This window comes from Emydura macquarii, unplaced genomic scaffold, assembly GCF_026122565.2.
Source record: "Emydura macquarii macquarii isolate MOO-44397 ecotype Brisbane River unplaced genomic scaffold, CSIRO-AGI_Emac_v2 contig_2473, whole genome shotgun sequence".
Lineage (NCBI taxonomy): Eukaryota > Metazoa > Chordata > Testudines > Chelidae > Emydura > Emydura macquarii.
The window spans coordinates 18,958,461-18,974,818 of record NW_027132610.1 but is presented as its reverse complement, the minus strand read 5'-3'; the positions used below and the strand labels follow the sequence as shown (position 1 = coordinate 18,974,818).

At 38.3% G+C, this 16,358-nt stretch overlaps 2 long non-coding RNA genes across 2 annotated transcripts in view; one reads left to right on the top strand and one right to left on the bottom strand.

The window, feature by feature from the left end:
- The window catches only part of LOC137163049 (uncharacterized), a 60,582-nt gene that overhangs the window by 41,192 nt on the left and 3,032 nt on the right, over window positions 1-16,358 (bottom strand). The window lies entirely within an intron of this gene.
- Window positions 14,272-16,336, top strand: LOC137163050 (uncharacterized). Its single transcript, XR_010922608.1, has 3 exons — window positions 14,272-14,569; window positions 15,156-15,224; window positions 16,222-16,336. It is a non-coding gene; the product is annotated as an uncharacterized lncRNA (long non-coding RNA).

Here is a 16,358-nt window from a genome sequence, read left to right as displayed (position 1 = left end):
GGCATGTTGGGGACATGACACGGTGTTCCTTCATTCCACCAATTTTCAGCTGCATATGGTTCCTTAGAAACCATAGCCAACTGGCATAAATTAGAGCAGCCCATAGGCTGCTCTAAATTAAGACCGGGCTGGAGCAGCATGAGAGTCAATGAGCCATAACCAGCTTCCTGGCTCCCCCTTATCCCCTGAGCCTAAAAATCTATTAATCTATGGGTTTGGATCAAATCCATGTGAATTTTAGAAGAACAAATAGAAGAAAACTCAGAACCTCTGAAAATATACTTTGGGGGAGGTGGATAAAGGAGAATATGGTACCCATCTAATGGTAGGAAACTTAAAAAAAAAAGAACATAGCCAATTAGCTTGATGAATGTTCTGCTCAGAATAAACAAAGTTACAGTAAAGAATTCAATACATGCATGTTTGGGAGAAATATGTCTAATAAATGAATAAAAATCAGTGGGATTCTAAACAGGAAGAGGATTATACCTACAAGGAGCTGGTTACAAGGTCAGGGATTAAGCTACGGTATATTTGACCATGGCCTGATGTTAAAGTGCTAGTGGCAAAACATCAATATAAAAATGATCTCATCCTGCATGCTACTACTATAGTTTTTCCATAAATTTTAAAACAGGGACAAGCAATAATATGTTTCTGTGATATTAATATAATCTGTGTAACAATTTGACAATATTACAATGTGTGGTGAGATTGCTACCACGTTCCAGGTAATAGATTGGTCTAGCAAGGTTACTGGTTGTCTTCATCGACCCTTTTTTCCCCCCAGGTTATAAAAAACTCTATTTAGGATATGTGGGAAGGCTGGGATATATTATAATTACATTAACAGCCTAGAAGAAGATCTAAAATTAACTGATTAAACTTGAAGACAGCAAAATCATATCGGTGATAAACATGCAGGAGGACAGTAAACGTAAAATGACCGGTGGTTTTGGAGTGTAACTATGGGATGAGGATCACTTTAAAAAATGTAGTCATGCATATAGGGAAAGGAACTGAACAACACAAATACAAATCTATGACCTGATTCTGCAAGATTTTTAGTTCCTCTTGGGGACTGCTGAGGACCTCAAATCCCATTAACTTCAGCACCTTGCAAAATCAATCCCCTAGATAGCTATCTAGAGAACAGTGAGGTCAAGAAAGATATTGGACTAATGACATGTAGCAAACTAAATATATCATTGTGTATGTGAGGGGAGAAGTCATTCCTATACTATGTTTGGGAAAACATATAAAATTATGCAGTCAGTGAATTAACAGTGCTACTATACATCGTTCTGGTGTAACTGGATCTAGAAGAGGACTTGTACCTTTGATCTGAATAGTTAATGATATACAGATGGTTTTAAAAAAAATTGAGAAAATGAAATATCAAGAAAATGTTGAAATAGCAAACCTGAAAATTTGATAAATCTATCTCATCTACAAAAGAGATGATTTAGGATGAATATGATTATTCTTCAAATTCAGGATAAATATATAAATGAAGGAAAGGAATTATTCATAACTTTAGAATAATATAGATCAAGGAGAAATGGCCTGAAGTCAAGGAAGTTAAAGTCAAGGCCAGATATTAGCAGACAGTTCTCAATAGTAAAAACAGTACATAGTTGGAGTGGTAAAGGCACCATCATGGTAGATATTCAAGAATAAGGTAGATAAGACATTAAGGAGAATATAATGTAGATGAAAGAGTGGTTCTGCAAAAATGCCAGGGATATGACTGGATGAACAAAGTAGCCTTTTCTGGGCTGTATCTTGCCATCTATCGTATGTGCAACTCAATGGGGAGCTCTCTAGGGGAGAAAAATCAGAACTACAGTGTGGTGCTATGATGATCTGACTTTGATTAGCACTGGTGTCAGTGCAAACAATAGCAATTATAAAATGAATCAGAAAATGTAGGATGATATCAGCCAATGGTACAAGAAATTAGAATTTAATACACATAATTAAATTAAGAAAAAAAAGAAGTAAATTTGTCAATGACTGTAATATTACTTATCTAAGTGAAGTGTGTTAAAATAAGTACATTTATTTGGTCTTTGGTACCGCTTGTACCCATGATCTTGTCCTTTTGGTCATTACCCAAATTTCATGACCACAGGTGAGGATGGGGATGTAGATTGACCTGTAAACCAAGAGCTTCATCTGAAAATTAAGCTCCTGCTTCACCTCCATGGATTGGTACAGCGCCCGCATCACTACTGCTGCTGCACGAATCTCCTGGTCAATGTCACTTTCCCGCTTACCATCACTTGTGAACAAGACCCCTAAATACTTAAACTCTTCCACTAAGGGCAGATGCTCTCCCTTCACCTGGAGAGAACACTCCACTTTCTCTCAGGAAAGAACCTGCACTGGAAGGAGGCTCTGAGACCAACCCAGGACACACTGAAGGGATTATATTTCCGGCTGGCTAAACTAGAGACTAGAGAGAAGGGAAAAGAGGCAGATGCTCAGAAGAAAAGATGAGAAACCAGAAACCTCTCTTATTCTCCATGCTGCTGTTGTGACCCTCACCAGGAAAAGCAGCATAAAGGAATAGAAGAAGAAGAAAAGAAGGTTTTTGGAACAATGTTAAACTTTAATATGCTTTTTGGAAAAAACAAGTGGGTATTCACTATAAAATTCTGATATAATGACCTCTCATAAACATAGATTCAGAAAATAAGACAGTCAGCCAAAGAGTATGTAAGTGTTTTGTTTTTCTCAGAATACTGGTCTGATTAATCTAAACTGCTTGAAAATATTTGTATCCTGTCGTTCCTGTTTCTGGAAAAATCAATCAGATTTAGAACTACAGGGTAACAGATTCTGAATAAAAATTGGAGGAGCCATGGCAGATCATGTAAATATTTAAAACTAGCCGCTAGTGTATGAAGCAGAACTTTGCATTAGAAAATTCTTCATCCTAGAAAACTAGAATTACACCCTCAGCCCATCAGATTGCTGAAGATTTCAGTCTGGAAATTGTATTTCTGCATCTTCTAAAGATCTACTAAGGAATATATGTTCTCTTTCATATAGGAATAAAGGAAAGTTAAACTGCTGGGGGCAGTAGGCAGCCATCAGTGGAAAAGTTTCATTTCAAAGAAAAAGATAACTAAGGGCCTGATCCAGTGCCCACTGAAGTCTATAGAAAGACTCCCATTGTGAAGACAGGAATCTGGAAATAAAATGTCAAGAAAGACTGCCACTGCAACATTTGATGCAATATTTTGGCCTCCTTTGTTCATGGTTTTCATATATAGTGTGGAATACAGCAGTTCTTATTCAGACAAAACTATTGAAAAGTATGTAGAATTTAGTACATAGTTATTTGTGCTAAGTAAAATATAATTATCTGACAAGACTCTGGAGTGTGCTCTGATCTTTTCTTATATTTAGTTATAAACCTTTACTCATTCTAATATATATAGAATATTGATAGACTTTTACTGGTAGACAGTTCAAAACCCTTGTTGAATCAGCAAAAATCAAGTTAGAAGGATGTTGCACACTAAAGATCAAGGTACACTCCTTATTGATAGGCTGAAAAAGATTCCTAAACAAAACTACAACTGGTCTATGATTATTTTTTACTGTTTGTGATTAAGATTCACAGCCTATGTTTTGTTTTGTTTTGTTTTTCCATAGTAAGTAAAGGCAGTTAGTAATAAAAACAAAACCTAAATACAGTAAATATACTATACATCTGGTCCTATCATAAATTAATCATCAAATAAAATTGGTTAGTGATACTCAAAAAAAGTGTTATTTCCATTCTAAACTTCAAGATTTTTCATTTTGCTGCACACACAAACAATATTAAAAATATGTGTAGTGTACGTTATCAGCATCTATGCCCCTGATGTGTTCTAAGCAGAATCACTCCTATACTTGAGCTGGAGTATAAAATATCAGACAGAAGAATATAAGAGCAGGGACACTGAAGGAATGAGAATAATTTGCATTAAAATTGTCTATACAAATAGTGCATGTTTGTTTGTTTATTGTATGTAGTGACATTCATTTTGAAGTTAGAGAAAAAGTTATCTAATGATTTTTACTACTATGTAGAGCAGCGTGGCCTAATGGATAGGGTATGGAGTTGTGGGACCTGGGTTCTATTCCCAACTCTATTACTGGCCTGCTGGGGTACTTCACTTCTCTGTTCTTCAGTTTTCCCATCTGTGAAGTGGAGGTAATGATACTTTCCTCCTTTTTAAAGCATCTTGAGATTTACTGATGAAAAGTGGGGTATGAGAATCAGTTATTATTATACTATGAGAAACAGTAACAACATATATCTATTAGCTGCTTCCAGTCTTATACATTAAGGACAAAGGCAATCATTAAAATGGGTGTTTTAACAAAACAGACCTTTTAGGATATTTGTTCTTGTGCTTTTTTTGTGATGGTAGTGACTGTAAATATTCAAATATGGACTTTCCCTTGTGCCCATTTCTTCCGCCTCTTGCTAGGAAGATTTCTAAAAGGGTTCCTTTTTTTTTTTTTTTTTTTTTTTTTTTGAGGCAGATATTTCAGAAATTTGAGCAATATGAGGAAGAATCAAAGGCCTTTTACTCACTGTCACTGTCAGAGAGTGAGAGAGAGAGACTAATGTTGTAAATCAATTATTAGCTGCATTTCACCTCAGGGAAGCTACCTGCCCTGCCAACTTGATGTGTAAAAACCCAAGGACCAACTCAAACCTTGGTATCCATTTTGACAATTAAATGTGTAATCTGAGTTTATTTGTTTTTTAATTGGAGAAAGTTTATTAATCTTGTTGATACCTAACACAGGAAAAAGTTTATCTGGGAATGGCTCACTGAAGATTTTAAAATGTCTGTTACCAAAATCTGTACTGAGAAAAATTTATTCAATGTGATATATTTGATTTTGGAGGTCTATTTTACTGGTAACTGAATGCACACTATAACCAGTATCTCCTTATTCTGCACATTGTATGATTAATTAGTCTATATATATAGTAGTGTAGTTTTTATAGTTATTATAGTTAATGTAGTGTGATTAGTGTAGTTTCTTTCTTTTTATGCCCATTGGCATATGTGCATGTGTGTGTGTTTTAGTTAAGCTGGACCCCTCCCCTGTGCAGTGGTATTAGACTTAAGGCAGAAGCTAAATCACTGGGATTTAAGACCTGTCCCTCATGTGATGCCTCAGTGCCTACTAAAAAGAGACCTGCTTTTTCTTGGATGTGTCTTAGAGCGATGTATTGTTTGTCACTCTTTCTCCAAGCATACCTATGATTGAGAGAGGCAAAGCTGAAATTTTCCTCCTAGAGAAGTTGTTGCAAGTCTCTTCAGACTCTGAGAGGAGAGCTACAATCAGGCTTCAGTCTCTCTCTCAGTCAGTGCCCTGGTGAGCCATGATTCCACTCCAAGCTCCCTGGCCACATCCCCTCAGAGGGCTCATTTGTCTGCCACTACATCAATGTTGAAGTCTGACAGGGGAAGAAGGGACCAAGAGAGCAATGCTCCAAAGATGAACACACCAGAAAATCATCTCTCACACATCCACCATCTCCTCCCTTAGTTGTCAGGGAGGGATTTTAGGTAGAGTCCATGAGGTGTTGTAGAAGGGAGTCTGGGCTTCATAGAGCTCACCCTACCTGCTACCCACCCCCATGTGTATTTCTACCCATACAGCCATGGAGTTACTGGACCCTTTGGGGTGTACAGCCATCCTTCAGGAAGCCTGCTTCATCGTTGTCTCTAGGGTTAGATTGCTGTCTCCAGAGAGGCAAATCAAGCCACTTCAGGTGAGCCAGTTGACTCACCCATAACTGCTTTCGAGGCAGGAGTGGGAGAGTGAAGACGACATCAGCTACTAGGAGAAGAACATTTGATTCCTCCTGCATTATTCTCATCCTCCCCTGATGAGACTGTGAATCCACCTAGATTGGCCTCAGATAATAAATTTAAGGTATTCTGAGATTAAATGTGTGGTGGAATCCTTAGACATAACCCTGGAAGTGTTCCAGCAACACAAGCTTTTGAACATTCTCATCCTTCTACAACAGGAAGACTCACTATGTCCATTAATTAAGGTCTACTGGAGCCTGCAAGAACCATCTGGCATATACCTGCATCCATCCTGTCAAAAAGAACAGACAGGAGGTATGAGGTCCCTGCTAACGATCTAAGTATTTCTGAGTATTTTACATACTCAGAATATTGAGTATTTGCATTCAGCACCAGGTTCTCTTGTAGTGGCAGCAGTACAGCAGAGGTCAAAGCAGCAGGGCCTCCTAAATTTACAGTGAGAGAAAAGCACTGAAAAAATTGGATCTCTTCAGCTGCAAGGTGTATTAATAGGCAGTCCTCCAGATAAGGCAGGCTAATTGTCAGGCATGCCCCCCAAAAATATGTTGTTTTTAAACTGAGACAGATCTTTTTCAATTCATAGACAAACTGCCCAAGGAGAACATGAGAAGTTGCAATCCATCAGGCAGAGACACAACTGACTGCCTGTACTTCTCTACAAGCTGCCTTGGATAAGTCTGACACCACCGTCACTGCAAGAGTCATGAGGAAATCACCAAGTCTTCAGTCTTCAAGGATCTCCAGAGAGGTCCAACCAACAATCAAGGACATTTGAAAGTAATGAATTTTTCAACAATAGGACAAGTGTATCGTTCCTCTCCCTAAACTGTAAGGATTCAAGGGCAACTTCACTTTTTGGGACTGTACATCCCAACCCTAAAGAGGAAGCAGCTATACCAACGATCATGCTTTAGAAAATGCTCCTCTGCCCATTTTTACAGTGAGCAACAGAGAACCTCAGTGTCACCAAGGAAGAGCCAGAGATTCTCCGAGATGACTCTCTGCCTTTTCTGGTGCCCAGCAGTCAGGGGCTTCCAACAGGCAGCAGGTTTGATACCAATGTTGAGAGCCAGATAGGACCAGCAGAAGGTCTTTTTAGTTTGTACATATAGGGACATCTCATAAACAAATTAGCAAAATGTGATCTAGATGAAATTACTATAAAGTGGGTCCACAACTGGTTGAAAGACCACACTCAAAGAGTAGTTATCAGCTGTTTGCTGTCAAAACTTGGATGATATATCTAGTGGGTTCCGTTCTGTGTCTGGTACTTTAATTAATTTTTCATTTATTTTTTTGGATAATGGAGTGGAGAATATGCTTATAAAAATTATGGATGACACCAAGATGGGAGGACTTGCAAGCACTTTGGAGGACAAAATTAGAATTCAAAAGGACCTTAATAAATTGGAGAATTTGTCTGAAATCAACAAGATGAAATTCAATAAAGACAAGTGCAAAGTACTACATTTAGGAAGGAAAAATCTAATGCAATATTAGAAAATGGGAAATAACTGGCTAGGCAGTAGTACTGCAGAAAAGGATCTAGAGGCTATAGTGGTTCACATTGAATGTGAGTCAACAATGTGATACAGTTGCAAAAAAGGCTAATATTCTGGGGTGTATTAACAGGCGTGTTGTATGTAAGATTTAAGAGGTAATTATTCTGCTTTACACAGCACTGGTGAGGCCTCAGCTGGAGTATTGTGTCCAGTTCTGGATGCCACACTTTAAGAAAGATGTGGACAAACTGGTGAGAGTCCAGAGGAGAGCAACAAAAATAATAAGTGATTTAGAAAAGCAGACCTGTGAGGAAAGGATAAAAAACTGTGCATGTTTAGTCTTGAGAAAAGAAGAACGAGAGAGAATCTGATAAACAATTTTGCGATACGCTAAGGGCTGTTATAAAGAGGATTGTGATCAACTGTTCTCCATGCCCACTGAAGGAAGGAAAAGAAGCAATTGGCTTAATCTTCAACAGGGGAGATTTAAGATAGATATTAGGAAAATTTTTCTAACTATAAGGATAGTTTAGCACTGGAATAGACTTCCAAGGCAGGCTGTGGAATCCCCATCATTGGAGGTTTAAGAACAAGTTAGACAAATACCTGTCTGGGATGGTCTAGGACAGGTATACTTGGTCCTGCCTCACTGCAAGAGGATTGACTAGATGACCTATCAAGGTCCATCCCAGCCCTACATTTCTATGATTGTGATATTTTTACTTTGGCTATTTTAGGCGAGCTCTGAGTTCCAGTATGAAAATCAGTCCATGAACAGAGACTGCTGGGTTAGCTTTGCCCACTTAAGCTCACGGAGGCAGCTCCATTGCAAAGCTCTGGAGTCACGATTCCTCCTTTAAAGAGAGGTGGAATCATGATATCTCCCCAGTCTTTACCTCTGTTTTCAGGTGTTGCTTTGCACTCGCTCCCTGAGCTATAACTGTTTATGACTCCTTCATGGACTCATTTTCTTAGAAGACTTTCTTAGAAGACTTACATGGTTTGGCAAACTCGCACCCTATGAACTCCCTGCCTGTTCCTTTTGATGTTGCAGGCAGACAGACTAACAAGACCTAAGAACAATTGTATGCATGGCTGGACCCTGTCCAACAATATATCCTCCCAAACAGTGATAACTAACAGCTTCCCTCAGATGGTCTTCATCTAGGCTTCCAGTTACAGGGCTAACTGGGACCCTTGGAAGTGGTTCCGTGCATTGGGCTGTTTTTCAGCACTTTAAATTGGCAGGCAAACCTCAGGGTTAGGGACTGTCTTTTTATCACAATGGGGACCCAATCCTTATTGAGACATTTTGTAATATAAATGATTAATACATCAGAAAGGAGGAGTTTATGTTTTCTATTATTTGGCTGACCTCCAGATCTGATCCCCTTCCATCCAGGAATGGCCAACATGGACACAAGGTGGGTACTGAGAGCACTCCAGGGAGCACTGATTAATAATTAGTTAGGACAAGAGTTCCCTATGACTTACAGAGGACTTCATAAATCTTGGAACAAAAATTCTTGTCACCTTGACCGGGTCTTCCTTCCAAGGGACACAACAACCAAATAGAATCAGAGATCAGATCTGCTGCCTACGCAAAACACCAACCAGAGCCATCTAGCACCTTCTGCCAGCTCCTAAGTCTTATGGTCTCATGTGCAGATGCTGTTCTGTGGATCATATTAAATATGACTATTACAAACATTCTTTTTGACAATTTGGGTTCACCAAGAAGAATCTCTTCCATATCCAGTCACACTCTACACCATCACTGGAAAATCCCTGATATGGTGGAACAATCTGAAAAAATCTATCTAGTGAAAAACACCTTACAGACATCCACAATCAGGACAACCAGAGCACCAGAGCCTACTTTGGGACCTGTGCTTGTCAAGGCAAGTGGAAAAAGTGTAGCATCAGTTGGTTGGGATTACCAGCAATTGATAATGTCTTGCAGATGTTTGCTCTCACCTGATGTCCATCTCCATTGTTCTAGAGAGAAACATTCAAACAATTGTTGCTTAAATAAGACAGTGTGACTGCAATCGCCATACCCATGGTCTCTGATACAAATCTTTTCAGATTATTCATTGGATGGAATGGAAGAAATCCTATGTCTGCAAAATACATTCAAGGCAAATGTTTAAGGGTTGGCCAGCCCAGTTGCTAATCACTGGTTTGAAAATTGGGCTAATTCAGATTATCTTGAATGAGATCTTTATGAACTAGGGGATGCTCACTATCAACCTGATTGCCTTAAGCAACAACAGGAAATTAAAGTTCTTCTGCTCTAGACATAGAAAATAGATGTTTTCTCATTTGACTGGTCCATCACATCAGAGATGTTTTTTCATTTGTCGTACTTAACTCCAGCAGACCTACTGATTTGTCACAACTTAGAGAAATTAAAGTTAGCAACCTGGAACTTTAAGGCCTGAACCTCCTTCAGTTCAGCTATTCTTTTTGGATCATGGATGTCTTTCTTTAATCAAGGAATTCATTTATGTCCAGAATCTACAATCAGCTATCTCTGTGCACAGGTTTAAGCATTTGGGGCTCTTCCGAAAGTGGCCAATACCAGATGCTTTGGAGGGAATGAACATAACATCAGCTGGCCATTCCCAGCTTCTGGAAGTCAGAGGATTAGGAAACTCAAGAGCATGGTGTTGCATCCCTGATCATCTTGGCTAATAGCCATTGATGGACCTATCCTCCAGGAACTTATCTAATTCTTTTTTGAACCCAGTTATAGTTTTGGCCTTTACAACATCCTTTGGAAAGGAGTTCCATAGGTTGACTGTGCATTGTGTGAAGCAGTACTTCCTTTTGTTTAAGCCTGCTGCCTATTAATGTCATTCGGTGACTCCTGTTTCTCGTGTTATGTGAAGGGATAAATAACATTTCCTTATTACCTTTCTCCATACGATTCATGATTTTATAGACCTCTATCATATCCCTCCTTAGTCATCTCTTTTTCAAGCTGAAGAGTCCCAGTCTTTTTAATTTCTCCATACATGGAAGCTGTTCCATCTCCTAATCATTTTTGTTGCCCTTCTCTGTACCTTTTCCAATTCTAATATATCTTTTGAGATGAGGTGACCAGAACTGCATGCAGTATTCAAGGTGTGGGCATACCATGGATGTATATAGTGGCATTATAATATTTTCTGTCCTATTATCTATCCTTTTCCTAATGGTTCCTAACATTCTGGTAGCTTTTTTGACTGCTGCTGTACTGTGAGCAGATGTTTTCAAAGAACTATCCACAATGACTCCAAGATCTCTTTTAGTGGGAACAGCTAATTTAGACCACATCATTTTGTGTGTATAACTGGGATTATGTTTTCCAATGGGTTTTACTTTGCATTTATCAATATTGACTTTCATCTGCCATTTTGTTGCCCAGTCACCCAGTTTTGTGAGATCCCTTTGTAACTCTTCACAGTCTGCTTTGGACTTAACTATCTTGAGTAATTTTGTCTCATCTGCATACTTTGTCACCTTACTGTTTACCTCTTTTCCCAAATCATTTATGAATATGTTGAGCTGGTCCCAGTACAGACTGGGGGGAAGACACTGCCATTTACCTCTCTCCATTGTGAAAACTGACCATTTATTCCTTCCCTTTGTTTTCTATCTTTTAACCAGTTACTGATCCATGAGTGGACCTTCCCTCTTATCCTATGACTGCTTACTTTGTTTAAGAGCTTTTGTTGAGGGATCTGGTAAAAGGCTTTCTGAAAGTTCAATTACACTATATCCACTGGATCACCCTTGGACACATGGTTACTGACCCCTTCAAAAGATCAATGGGAAGAGAGAAGTAGAATGTCTGACAAAATTCGAAGCATAATGACATGGGCATTGATCCATTCATTTACAAAGAATTACAAGGTGAATATTGCTTGCTTGTTTGATGAGGGCTTTAATCCCGAAGTTCAGCAGTCTTCCATGAAACCTTATTTTCTTTCTTATCTTTCCCTCTCTTCATCCCATTTTGTTTGCTAATTCCCTGCTCTCTCTCCAGACTGATGGATTCTTATGTGTGAAAAAAGGACAATTTTGCTATTACCTGCAAATTTGTCTTGTCATAACACAGAATCTATCAGTACAGATGATCCTTCCTTTCAGTTAAAATGTTTGCCACTTTGTAATTTATTTGTTAAACTTACCTTTTAATAATAATAATACCTAGCACTTGAGCACTTTTCATCCATAGCTCTCTCAAAGCTCTTTAGACACTTTGGGCGAGATTCTGCGCTGCTCCTCTAAGAGATACAGCACAATACTCACAGCCCAGGTGTGTCTGAGGTGGCTTTAAGCCACTTTTGTGCCCTCTCAATCCTCGGCTGCTCCACAATTCCTAGCATAATGTAGATAGCCCAAAGGCCTACATTATGACAGCCTCTCTGAGCAGTCTCTGGGCCATAGTGCTGCCCAGAATTTCTGCAGTGTTAAATGTCAACCCCTGACAAATCCCTCTCACCCCCAGGCATGCCCTTCCACTCCAGGGCTTTGGAGGGGGTCCTCTCAGAAGGAAGCCTTATGACTGTCTTCCTCAATTCCTGCACCAGGGGTATCCTACCCTGGCCAAATAAGAGGCTCTTAGGGTCCCTTTACACTGTTACCCAGCATAAAGAGGCCAGAGCATGGAATGAGGATCTTACCCATTGTGACTTTGGGGGCGGGGTGGGGGGTTTGTTACATTGTTAATGCATCAGTTAGCCCTGTTTATTTGAGGATATTCAGCAAATCACATTAAAGCTACTTGATTCTTGAATTTTATATTTGCAGGTGACCTGATGCATATAATAATGTAATGTTTTATGGCTCTCATAAGCATGAAGCATACCAAACTCTATGTCTAAGGTAAGTGAGGTCTAAGGTAAGGTAAGTATGTCTAAGGTTAGAATGAAAACATTCTTTTTGGTATCCCTTCCTAAAAAATATTGCTCACTTACAGAGAAATACTCAGTATCTAACTGAAGGCTCAGTTCTGTCTTTAATGTACAGTCTTGAGTAAGGGGTGCTGCTGAGCTTCTCAGGGGGAGCTTTGGGGGAGATTTTCTCCCAAAGCTTCCCAGCGCACTGGGAGACCGTGCATGTTCCACTAGCTCTTAACATAGTGCTGTGTGCTACCTTCTCTGCAGCTTGCCAGCCTGCTTGGCAATGGGAGACATAGCCCCACCTCCTCCTTCCCCTTTGGGGGTCGTTCACTCCCCTGAATACAGTTCTGTCTGCCCCTTGTGAGAAAGGACCCTTTTGCGCCACCCTTCACACCCCCTTTAGCTCTCTTGCAAACATTCAAGGCCAAGCTCAGTCTAATCTGTATTATTATATTATTAGGAACTATATACACTTACAGTATTTTTGTGAGCTTCCCCCTCCTTTCCATATTACATCATAGGCATTTGAGTCATTGTTCTAATGCTTGTAGGTGACAAAAATCAGTAGGAGTTACAAAATGCAAATACTGTACAAATTATTTAGCTTTTTCTTTTTTGCTTTTCAGCAGTATTTGTCCTATAGATCAGCATTATAAAACTAAGATGAAGTAAAGTCCAAACTGACAGGTAGCCCTTACTCAAGTCCCATTGACTTTAATGGGACTTATTGTGTGAGTAAGCATTTACAGGATGAGACCCTACAACAATTCATAGATTTTACATTAAAAGGTTGCCAAATTTTGTATTTAGTCAACAGTACAAGAAGATTGTAGCAGTCAATCAAACAATATCATATAATGGATATTTTTGTGAAATTAGGGATTTTATTTAATACCCTACAATTGCTAATATAATGTACAGTATTACATTACAGTAATATGTAACAGTGTAAAGTAATATCATGTACAGTATTAAGAACTATTATACATATAGAATAGAAAACCTTATTAAAAGTAGTTATATATGTTTAGTAGTTACCTTTAAAAATCAATATCTTGACAGCTTTACTTGCTTTTATTCTCAAAATACTAGTATATGACTCTGTTATGGAACATTAATGCAGGACTTGAAAATTATACTAGATACCTACTGGTACTAGCCAGAGGACTAAATCCACAAATCAGAAGTAGATACAAAAGAGGGAGACAGGAAGAATGGATGAAAGATGGGACTTCCTGCCATAGCCAGGTACTCGAAATGAGGGAGTGTCCAGAGATTTCTATAAAGATGTTGTATAGTGTCTCCAGTCATTAGGAATCATAATTTTCATCCCTTTCTAGCTTGGGAAAAGGAGGTTTCTGTCCCCTCTCCACTTTTCAAAAGCATCGTGGCTTCTATGAGTGGGTTGTTGGGTCTGTGCTACTTTACTTCCCTCTCAACCTCCATTTCTTTTATCTGTTCTCTATCCCCTTTTATGGTACCCCCTATGAATAACTGTAGTACCTCATTCTGCTATTAATAGTTTTGCCAGACAGGCACACCAATATGATATTGACAGCATTATTGATAATTTCATAGTTGGTTATAAGACTCTGAACAGCAGAAGTTCTACTCTGCAGAGCCTTGTTAATTTCACTTTGCGCTACTTGACAAAGTGAGGAGCAGCAGCAGAAACATTGGAGCTGTCTGTCTGCAGACCCTGGAAGACAACACTGCGTCAGTTAACCCTCCAAATGTGAACTAACGGTAATATTCACAACCTAGAGAACAGAAATGTACTTTATTTTTTAAATGAAAGCTGCAGATATTCATGGTTTAAGCCCCCATGCTCACTAGAGAATTTTTTTTTACTCTCATCTGTGAGGTAGGTGAGTAGATTTTCCAAGTGCGGCATTAATAACACATAATAGATTAATGTATTATTTCAGTAAACAAAATTCAGATATTCAAATAACCTGATTTAGATTTTGGTTTAAAATTTAGAGGTATATTCTGTCCTGTTTCAAATACAAAAATCTCATTGATGAAAAAAATATGACCCACAATATTTGCTACCTAATACCTAGAAGTAAAGGAGAACTAGATTTTTTTTTAAAAGGCTAAATGTATTTTTATGTGTCAGATGCCCCAAATAGTAAGGAGCGAAGGGGCATTCAACACATAATAATTTTTAACAAACATTTTCTCACCTATTACAGGTACTCTGAAATTTCACGGACACACTGCCAACCACTGTAAAGTCACGGCTACCACTGAACCCTGCTAGAGCCTGGAGCTGATGCATAAGGGCTCAAGTATATGACTTTCATCATATGTAATGATTTTATAATTTTTTTTGTGTAAAACCATATTGTTTAATAATAATAATCCCTGCCACTTACTGGCACAACTGGTGACCAGAATCACAGTAGTTGTGACATGGCAGCAGATCAGCGGTCCACTGACACAAATTTTAGAAGTCTGAAAAGGGGAAGGGAAGGGGCGGTTAATTTGAAATTAGTCATGTGCTGAATGTCCCGCTTAGGCTTATCTAGCTGAGGTAATTATAAGAAAAAAATAACTGCTTTAAAAATGCAGTTTGTATTTTTTAGAAAATCACCAAAGTATTATCTTGCATGAACTATTAGCATGTTTTATTTTAACATAAAAGTAATTAATAATTACATAGGGAAATACAGGTTTGATCCTCATAATGAATTAATACAATTTAGCTCTTTTGTGTGTACACGACAGAGCTGATTCTAAATTCTAGTATATTTTTTCATTTAAAACAAATGAGACTATTTATGAGAGTAAGAATATATATGTGTAATACAGAAAGTATGCATATTTTATTTACTGAACACTAGTGCCTTCACACAACCTATTTTTTGTTGACATTTGTTTATTTTCTCTGGGAGAATGACAGATCTGCAGAACAACATAATACCAATCCAAAGGCCAGCGTTTTAAAGCAGACTGGATTTCAGGTAAATAGAAACTGAGCCCATAGTGACAGTGATGGCCACACTATTCCTGCTTCTGCTTTTGAAAGACCTCCCCACCAACTAAGTCATTAAAACACTTCTTGTTTCCAGACACTGACAACTTTGGAGTTTATTTTACAATGCTATCATTCAGACTATTTACAAGGACAGAATTAACTGTTCTAGGCCCAAATTCTCTGCTGAACCAAAGCTCTACTAAATGTAGCAGAGTTGGGGAGCCATCAGGTAACTTGTTATAGCTCTCTGATCTCTCCCCAGTGCTATCTTTGATACAGGTTAGAGCACCCTAGCGGCAGCTCTAATTTACCCCAACTGACACTGACCCCCATCGGGCTGTCCACCTGCTAAAGATGGCTGGAATGCAGTGCTCTCTAGGTATAGTTCATAGGATGATGTTGCAAAAATAACCTATGATGGCTCTTTGCCTGCTGGGACTTACCCACATCAAGGGGAATCCTCAGCAAGTGAGATAAAAGGCAGTTTCCTAATTCTCACCTGTTTTTTGTATCAAATCAGAAATTATTAAATGCTTATAAAAGTGTACATTTGATCTCTTATGAAGGTATATTGCCAACAAAACAGCAATAATTTAGCTAATTAAAATATATACTGAAAAATGTACAAAGGTATCTATTTGGTTAATGGAAGTTAGTGTAGTGTCATTGATAGTGTATCACTATTATTAATCTACCAAAATCTGAAAAGGTGTATGTACTCCAATCTTACTTGTGGGATAAAACATTTGGAAAACAGCGAGGCTTATACAAATATAAACTTATTAAAAATATCTAGAATTTGAAATCCTAAACGTGAAATGCTTGTTTTCTTGTGTAGAGGAAATAGAGCAAAGATACCACATAACAGAGAAAGCTAGCAGGACAAAGGAGATACTATTGACTCAATCCAGCTCAAACTTTGTTTCCTTTTTACTTTTGTAACAGTAGAGAACTCAGAACTTTTCTATTTTTTGCACAAATAGAAACCACCCAAACTTCAAAAAGTAATACACTTTGAAGAAACCAAAATCATCAACAAGTTAAAAACTGCGTGTATCACTAAACCGAAGTCCATGATTCTTACAGTTTCTACTGGGTAAATGTTTATTATTTAGTTGTA